At 44.0% G+C, this 9668-nt stretch overlaps 1 pseudogene; it reads left to right on the top strand.

The window, feature by feature from the left end:
• Positions 1-4517: 4517 nt before the first annotated feature.
• LOC100429711 (RNA ligase 1 pseudogene) lies at positions 4518-5714 on the top strand (annotated as a pseudogene).
• The last annotated feature ends 3954 nt before the right edge of the window (positions 5715-9668 follow it).

Raw genomic sequence — 9668 nt, 5'->3', positions numbered from 1 at the left:
CTGAGAAAAAAAAAAAAAAAAGAAAGGAAAAGAACAGAAATGAGAACATAGCTAGAACAGAAGTAGTTTTGTTTTTGTGTATTGATAGCAAAACAGAGTGTTGATAAAATTGTCCAACTGAGGCTGGGTGTGGTGGCTCACTCCTGTAATCCCAGCACTTCTGGAGGCCGAGGCAGGCAGATCACCTGAGGTCAGGAGTTAGAGACCGGCTTGGCCAACATGGCAAAACCATGTCTCTACTAAAACTACAAAAATTAGCCGGACATGGTGGCAGGAGCCTGTAATCCCAGCTATTCCAGAGGCTGAGACAGGAAAATCACTTGAACCCAGGAGATGGAGATTGCACTGAACTGAGATTACACCACTGCACTCCAGCCTGGGTGACAGAGCGAGACACTGTCTCAAAAAAAAAACATAACGAAACAGAGCTGCTGAAGTCATTTCTATTTTAGAAAGGTTGTAGGCATGAGTTTTTCTACATATTAACGACAATTTATGGTAATTTGTGAAATGTTTTTCTGTTTCCAGGAGGTGGAGATTGCACTGAACTGAGATGGTGCCACTGCACTCTAGCTTGGGAAACACAGCAAGACTTCGTCTCAAACAACTAAAAAAAAAAAAAATTGTCCAACTGAAAGAGGAGAAAAAAAATTAGAGAGGAGAGATTTGCCTAGGCTGGTGCAGGTTGTAGTGGGCAAGTGGAAAAATTGGGTTTCGTAAGGAGCTACTGAAAATTCATTTTTCAGACTTGCCAGTCATGTTTTGTGCCATTCTCTCGTGTTCTTCTCTTTGCCCGAGTCCATTCTGTCTTTCATTGATAGCAACTCCCATTTTTATCTATTCAGTAAAGTGTTTTCTTTTTATCCCAGCTCGTGAATTCAGAAATCTCCCTCTCCTCTGAATTCATTGCTCTTGTAATCTGTTCCATTAAATAGATTATTAGTCATTTTTTTCTATGCACAGCTGTCTTTTCCATTAAATTGTAAGCCCCTTGATAGTAGAAATCATGCCCCGCCTATGGTAAGTACCCAGTAAAGCTCGCTGACTCTGTCTCTGCCACTTTCACTGAGAATGATTTCCTTCCTTATAATCCCCTAAGGAGAAAAGCCTATTATTACTCTCCAGGTGAAGGTCCTTCATGTGTTAAAAAGTACTATTAAACTGCTGCTTGGTCTTATCTATTTCATTCTTTATTTTAATTCTCTGTTTTCTTCTCTACTTTTTAAATTCTGTTTTTGGTTTCTTTCCTTTGGCACCTCTCCACATGCATCTCTTTTTGTTTTCATTCTCCTTTTTAAATGTTCTTCCTTTGTTCCTTTATTCCTCTGTGAGTTTAACTGGGGAATCAAAGACGTGTGCAGAAGATGGGAACCCAGAACAGATTGAGGAGTAGCTGCTTTCTACCAGAGTGAGGACAAAGTGTGGGGGCGCTGACCAGATCGTGGAGCAGGGGGTGTGTGGGTGTATGCGTGTGCGTATGTATATGTGTGTGTGCATGTGTGTGTTTGTGTATGTGTGTTTATGTGTACGTGTGTGTGTTGACATTCCAGGTAAAGGGAAGAATGTGTAAAAAGGTACAGAGATAAAACCATGACATTTTGTCTCATACATAGTTAGATATTTATTCTGTAGCCCTCAAATATTTGTTAAATGAATAAATCAATGAGTTAACTACTCTCATAACGATCAATCAATTTTTTTTCTTTTTTTTTGAGACAGAGTCTCCCTCTGTCGCTCATGCTGGAGTGCAATAGCACAATCTCGGCTCACTGCGACCTCCGCCTCCCAGGCTCAAGTGATTCTCCTGCTCAGCCTCCCAAGTAGCTGGGATTACAGGCATGTGCCACCGTGGCTGGCTAATTTTTGTATTTTTAGTAGAGACGGGGTTTTACCAGGTTGGCCAGGCTGGTCTCGAACTCCTGACCTCAGGTGATCCACCTGCCTCAGCCTCCCAAAGTGCTGGAATTACAGGTGAGAGACACAGCACCAGGCCTCAATCAATTTTTTTCTGTCAATGAGGGCTAACCACTAGTTTTCTTTCTATGTAAACACAGGCACAGGCGCATCATTTATTTATTTATTTATTTATTTTTAAGGAAGCTTTAGGGGATTTGGGATAGCCTTTACTTTTTTTTTTTGGGGGACAAGGTCTTGCTTTGTCACCCAGGCTGGAGTGCAGTGGTGATCCTAGCTCACTGCAATCTCTACCTCCCTGGTTCAAGTGATTCTTGTGCCTCAGTCTCCTGAGTAGCTGGGATTACAGGTGCACATCACTACGCTTGGCTGATTTTTTTTTTTTTTTTTTTGAGACAGAGTCTCGGTCTGTTGCCCAGGCTGGAGTGCAGTGGCGCAATCTCGGCTCACTGCAAGCTCCGCCTCCCGGGTTCACGCCATTCTCCTGCCTCAGCCTCCTGAGTAGCTGGGACTACAGGCGCCCGCCACCACGCCCGGCTAATTTTTTCTATTTTTAGTAGAGACGGGGTTTCACCATGGTCTCGATCTCCTGACCTTGTGATCCACCCGCCTCGGCCTCCCAAAGTGCTGGGATTACAGGCGTGAGCCACCGCGCCCGGCGCTTGGCTGATTTTTATATTTTTAATACAAATAGGATTTTGCCATGTTGGTCAGGCTGGCCTTGAACTCCTGGCCTCAAGTGATGTGCCTGCCTCGGCCTCCCAAAATGCTGGGATTACAGGCATGAGCCACTCTGTGTGGCCCAGGTTCATCTTTAGAATATGATTTTAGTTATAATCTGTTCACTACCCTAAATTCCCAAGCAGTAATAGTTAATATTAAGTCAACAAGTATGTGAGACAATAGAGCAGAGTGATAAAAAATTTATACTCAGGATCCATATGCCAGTTCAAATCTCAGCTCTGCCACTTGGCAGCTGAGTGACTTTTGGACAGATCACTTATCCTCTCACCCGTTTCCTTACTTGTAAAATGGAATTAATAATCATATATATTTCAGCGGGTGGTTACAAAGGTTCAATGACGAAAAGTCTTTAGGAATCCTAATCTTAAATCTAAATCTAAATGTAAATCAATATAAATCTTTTTTTTTTTTTTTTTTTTTTTGAGACTCAGCCTGTCGCCCAGGCTGGAGTGTAGTGGCACAATCTCGGCTGACTGCAAGCTCCATCTCCCAGGTTCAGGCCATTCTCCTGCCTCAGCCTCCCGAGTAGCTGGGACTACAGGCACCTGCCACCACACCAGGCTAAGTTTTTGTACTTTTAGTAGAGACGAGGTTTCACTGTGTTAGCCAGGATGGTCTCGATCTCCTGACCTCGTGATCCATCCCTCTTGGCCTCCCAAAGTGCTGGGATTACAGGCGTGAGCCACCGCACCCGGCCTAAATCAATATAAATCTTAATCTTAATTTTTAAAAAGATGAGTTAACTGAGGTTTAGAGAAGTTAAACAGCTTCCCCACAGCTATCCAGCTAGTAAACAGTTAGGGTTTGGTTCATCTTTACTACATAATCTGTCCACTGTACTGGTAGGAAAGACTTAGACAATAAAATAAGTTGTCTCTACTAATTTTTTTTTTTTTTTGATGGAATTTCACTCTTGTTACCAAGGCTGGAGTGCAATGGCGCAATCTCGGCTCACTGCAATCTCTACCTCCATGGATTCAAGCGATTCTCCTGCCTCAGCCTCACCAGTAGCTGGGACTACAGGTGCCCACCAGCATGCCTGACTAATTTTTGTATTTTTTTTTTTTTTTTTTTTGAGACGGAGTCTCACTCTGTCGCCCAGGCTGGAGTGCAGTGGCCGGATCTCAGCTCACTGCAAGCTCCGCCTCCCGGGTTGACGCCATTCTCCTGCCTCAGCCTCCCGAGTAGCTGGGACTACAGGCGCCCGCTGCCTCGCCCGGCTAATTTTTTGTATTTTTTTAGTAGAGACGGGGTTTCACCATGTTAGCCAGGATGGTCTCGATCTCCTGACCTCATGATCCGCCCGTCTCGGCCTCCCAAAGTGCTGGGATTACACGCTTGAGCCACCGCGCCCGGCCTTAATTTTTGTATTTTTAATGGAGATGGGGTTTCACCATGTTGGCCTGGCTGGTCTCAAACTCCTGGCCTCAAGTGATCCGCCCGCCTCAAACCCCCAAAATTCTGGGATTACAGTCGTGTGCCACCATGCCCAATGGGGTTTTGCCATATTGGCCAGGCTGGTCTCGAACTCCTGACCTCAAGTGATCTGGCCGCTTCGGCCTCCCAAAGTGTTGGGATTACAGGCGTGAGCCACCGCGCCCGGCCTCTATTCCCATATTCCTCTCCCTTTTCATCATAATCCTGAAGGAAGAAGTCTAGAAATAAAAAAAAAATGGAAGTAAGGTTTTGGGGGCGCGGGCTGCAGCTTTCACTGGGCACGTGGTGTGAGCAGCCTGAGCCCCCGGCTTACTTACGCAGGGCTTTCTTCCCGCCTGTGCTTGGCGCTGCTCAGAAATGCGCTCTCCTCTTGCACCGCCTGCTGGGCTCACCACTAGGCCCCTCGGCTCCGAGGAGCGGAAATGCTTTGTGCTTCTAGGGAGGGGAAAATGGAACCCTCCACCGAAAGGCAACATCAGTCATTTAACATTTTGGCAACGAAAACTGTAAGTCATGAGGCATTAGATGGAGGTATATACAGTGCAATTCCAACAGAAAAAGTGGACGGAACATGTTGTTACGTTGCTACTTACAGAGATACCTTTGGGCTTGATTAGATAGAAAACCTAACAAACAACCTGTTAAAAGATTTTAAAATTTTCTACATTCAGAAGAAAACTTCAAAGAATTTTCTTGGAAAGTTGAGGAGTACTTCAAAGCTACTCCAGAGTGCTGGATAGCAGCAAAGGAAACAGAAAAATTAAATAGGAATCTGGTCCATGATGAAACATGGACACATTCCTGGTTGGGCACCAGAAGAGAAAAATTACAAATAGCATTACTGGCATTCCTTTGTGGTTAATTATGAATTTGCTCTAGTACTAAAGCATCATCCTGAGGATCCTAGGCTTTTGGAAATTAGTGTAGTGCCACTATCAGGTCTCTTGGAACAAATATTGCGGCTTATAGGAACAAATATCAATGGAAACCCATATGGGTTAGGAAGGAAGAAGCATCCACGATATGTTAGACCACATGGACCATTTCAAATAAGAAACCTGCCTACATTGGGCTGGGTGTGGTGGCTCACGCCTGTAATCCCAGCACTTTGGAAGGCTGAGATCAGAGGATCACTTGAGGTCAGGAGTTCGAGACCAGCCTGGCCAACGTGGAGAAACTCCGTCTCCACTAAAAATACAAAAATTAGCTGAGCATGGTAGCGGGCTCTTGTAATCCCAGCTACTCAGGAGGCTGAGCCAGGAGAATTGCTTGAACCCAGGAGGCGGAGGCTGCAGAGAGCAGAATTGCACTACTGCACTACAGCCTGGGTGACAGAGCGAGACACCGACTCAAAAAAAAAAAAAAAAAGAAAAGAAAAAAGAAAATAAACCTGCCTCCAGTGAAGCACAATGATCTGTTGTCCTGGTTTGAAAGCCGCAGAGTAGGTAAAGTGGAAGGAATAGTATGGGATTGCAGTGATGGCTGTTTAATTAAGGTCCATTACCATCGTCTATCGTCTTTGTTTACACTGGCCAACTGCAGATGTTTATATGAATTCAAAACCAGTTCTTATCAATATGAAATTTAACAAATATGACTATGCTTTTAGTACTGTTTAATAATTTTTTTAAATCAGAAATTTAGTAGGCTTAAAGATACAATACTTGTCATATAAAGTGCAATTAAAATTAGTTTTATTTATTTATTTTTTGGAGACAGGGTCATCCATGCTGGAGTGTAGTGGTGTACTCACAGTTCACTGCAGCCTCGACTTCCCAGGCTTAAATGATCCTCTCACCTCAGCCTCCTGAGTAGCTGGGATTACAGGGGCGTGCCACCATGCCTGGTTAATGTTTTTAATTTTTAAAATTTTTCGTAGAGACAGTGTCTCAGTGTGTTGCCTAGTGTGGTCTTGAACTCCTGGACTCAAGTGATCCTCCTGCTTTGGCCTTCCAAAGTGATGGGATTACAGGGGTGAGCCACCGCGCCTGGCCAGAATTAGTTTATTATTAAAAAAAAAAAAGAGAAGACAAGCCACGAAACAGAAAAAATAATACATCTGTTAAAAACTGCAAAAGATGACTAGGTGCACTGAATCGTTTGAGCTCAGGAGTTCAAGACAAGCCTGAGAAACATGGGGAAACCCTGTCTCTACCAAAAATACAAAAATTAGCTGGGCATGTTGGTGTGCCTGTGGTCCCAGATACTTGGGAGGCTGAGGCTGGAGGATGGCTTGAGCCCAGGAGGTGGAGGTGATAGTGAGCTGAGATCATGCCACTGCACTCCAGCCTGGGCAACACAGTGAGAACCCATTTCAAAAAAAATTACAAAAGACTGGGAGAAAGCAGAAACAAGAATTGGGAAGACTGTGCTATGTGTAGAACCTTCCTGTTCCACTAATAAGGGAATGTGATCTTTGATCGATTGTGTATAGGGAACATATAATGGAAGCATTAAAGGGGTGCATCTTCCTTACTTTTTGCCTCCACTCTACACTTTTAGGTCAGACATTCCCCGAGAGGGGTATTATCAGGCCTAGAGTAGAGACAGATGAGAGGTGGTTGAAATTACTCTGTTGTATAACATAATTAATATAAGCAGTGACTCTATGGGATCCTTTAAAGCTTTTATTTTCTGGGTAAACATTTGTATTTGGGCCAGTGCTGGAAGTAGTGACTGCTTCCCACTCTTTCTGCTTTTCTTCTCTTGATCACCAGTGGCAGGAGGGTGAGGCTAGGTAGGAAGGAAAGGTTGATGTAGACTCTGGACGTGCCCAGGGAGGGTTTGGGTTGTAGCTGGTCCTCTAATTCCACCTAGAGGTAAGAACTGGATGTGGTCGGGGAGAATCCTCTGGCTACTGCTCTCTTGGATACAAGCTGGCAGGCTCCTGTTTTACTAAGGAACACGAAAAAGTCCAGAAGAAGGCTTATACACACACACACACACATACACATGATCATATTTTTTGGTTCATTTTAAAATTTTTATTGTCATATAATATGCACAATAAAGTGTACCAACCTTAAGTGCTCCATGAACTTTTACATGTGAAAACACCTTTTAACCACAATTCGGTTAAAATTATCTGAATATACGCAGCAGCCCAGAAGGTAATATGAGGTGTGTTTTCAGTAAATACTATCATCCAAAGTAACTAATATTTATTTTTCTACCCAAATATAGATGTACATTGGATTAACTTCTGGTATGGACTATTATAAAGTTACTTTAAATATTCTTGCATATATATATATATATTTGTTTGTTTGTTTGTTTGTTTTTTGAGATGGAGTCTCGCCCTGTCACCCAGGCTGGAGTGCAGTGGCGTGATCTTGGCTCACTGCAATCTCCGCCTCCCAGGTTCAAGCGATTCTCCTGCCTCAGTCTCCCAAATAGCTGGGATTATAGGCACGTGCCACCATACCCAGCTATTTTTTTGTATTTTTAGTAGAGACAGGGTTTCACCATGCTGGCCAGGATGGTCTTCATCTCCTGACTTCGTGATCCGCCCACCTTTGCCTCCCAAAGTGCTGGGATTACAGGTGTGAGTCATCCAGCCTGGCCCACAATGTACATATTTTTCCCCTACCTGCTTTTTAAATTTTTCCATGTGTCATGAATATCATGTCATGGCATACTCTGAAAACAAAATTCAGATTCCTGGCATCTACAGAAAAACCTCATGAACAAAAACCTTTAAGAGCAAAACTTAGAAATCCATATTTTTTAAAAGGACCCCAGGGAATTTTGCTGTAAAAACTAGATTTGAAGCACAGGCCACAATTAACTCCTGGAGAGCAGAGACTAGATTCACACATATTTTGGATGAACGACTCCTGTGTACTCTTGACTCTGTTAAGTGAATTTTAATGGTTCTGCTTTCTCCTCCATATTGATTTTCTTTTTTCTTTTTTTTTTTTTTTTGAGGCGGAGTCTCGCTCTGTTGCCCAGGCTGGAGTGCAGTGGCGCGATCTCGGCTCACTGCAAGCTCCGCCTCCTGGGTTCCCGCCATTCTCCTGCCTCAGCCTCCCGAGTAGCTGGGACTACAGGCGCCGCCACCACGCCCGGCTAATTTTTTTGTATTTTTTTTTAGTGGAGACGGGGTTTCATTGTGTTAGCCAGGATGGTCTCGATCTCCTGACCTCGTGATCCGCCCGTCTCGGCCTCCCAAAGTGCTGGGATTACAGGATTGAGCCACCGTGCCCGGCCCCATATTGATTTTCTAGACCAGATTTTATATTTGACCTCTCCGGAGAAATGAGGAGGAAAATCTTGGTCAAATATAACTTCACTGATACCATTTTAAACACAAAATAACTCAGGGATCAATTGAGTGTCCCTAGAAAATGGGTTGACACCTTTTTCTCTCCTACTGTCTTTGTCAGATCATTTAGTTATAAGGTATTAATAATCGAAGCTGGATTGATCAAAACAGAGATACTAGATTTAGTTTTTCACTGGGAAAACTAAGTGTGTGTCGGGATAGGGACTGTTAAAAAATAAAACCCTATTATCAGGAAACTTAAAAAGCACATAGCAAAGAGAATTTCAGTGGCCCAGAAGAGCCTGAAAAGAAGTAAAAGCACTGGCAAAGATTTACTTTGCAATTTATAGTAAATATGGTTTTGTTTTTTTTTTTTTTTTTTTTTTTTTGAGACAAGAGTCTTGCTTTGTTGCCCAGGCTGGAGTGCAGTGGCATGATCTTGGCTCATTGCAACCTCTACCTCCCACGCTCAAGTAATCCTCCTGCTTCAGCCTCCTGAGTAGCTGCGATTACAGGTGCTTGCCAACACACCTGGTTATTTTTGTGTTTTTAGTAGAGACGGGGTTTCACCATATTGGCCAGGCTGGTCTGAAAATCCTGACTTCAAGTGATCTGCCCACCTTGGCCTGCCAAAGTGCTGGGATTATAAGCGTGAGCCGCTGCCCTGGCCAAATATGGGATTGTTGATGTAACTTTTTTTGAGACCGAGTTTCACTCTTGTTGCCTAGGCTGGAGTGCAATGGTGCGGTCTCAGCTCACCACAACCTCCGCCTCCCTTGTTCAAGAGATTCTCCTGCCTCAGCCTCCCGAGCAGCTGGAAATACAGGCATGCGCCACCACGCCCGGCTAACTTTGTATTTTTAATAGAGATGGGGTTTCACCATGTTGGTCAGACTGGTCTCGAACTCCCGACCTCAGGTGATCCACCTTTCTGGGCCTCCCAAAGTGCTGGGATTACAGGCATGAACCACCATGCCCGGCTTGCATTACTTTCTTTGGACTGCCGTAAGAAATTACTACAAGCTCAGCAACTTAAAGCAACAGAAATTTATTCTTTCACAGTTTTGGAGGTTAGAAGTCTGAAGTCAAGATGTTGGCAGGGGTGGCTCCTCCTGGGGGCTTTGAAAAGGATCTGTTCCATGCCTCTCTTCTAGCTTCCGGTGGTTGCAGGCAATTCTTGGAGTTCCTTGGCTTATAGATGCGTCACTCCTATCTCTGTCATTGTCTTCACGAAGCATTCTCCCCGTGGGTCTGTGTGTCTCTGTGTCTTTATAGGGCCTTCTTAAAAGGACACCAGTCATTGGCTTAT

This window comes from Macaca mulatta, chromosome 2 (assembly GCF_049350105.2).
Source record: "Macaca mulatta isolate MMU2019108-1 chromosome 2, T2T-MMU8v2.0, whole genome shotgun sequence".
Classification (NCBI taxonomy): Eukaryota; Metazoa; Chordata; class Mammalia; order Primates; family Cercopithecidae; genus Macaca; species Macaca mulatta.
This window is presented reverse-complemented; position numbering and strand designations above follow the sequence as displayed.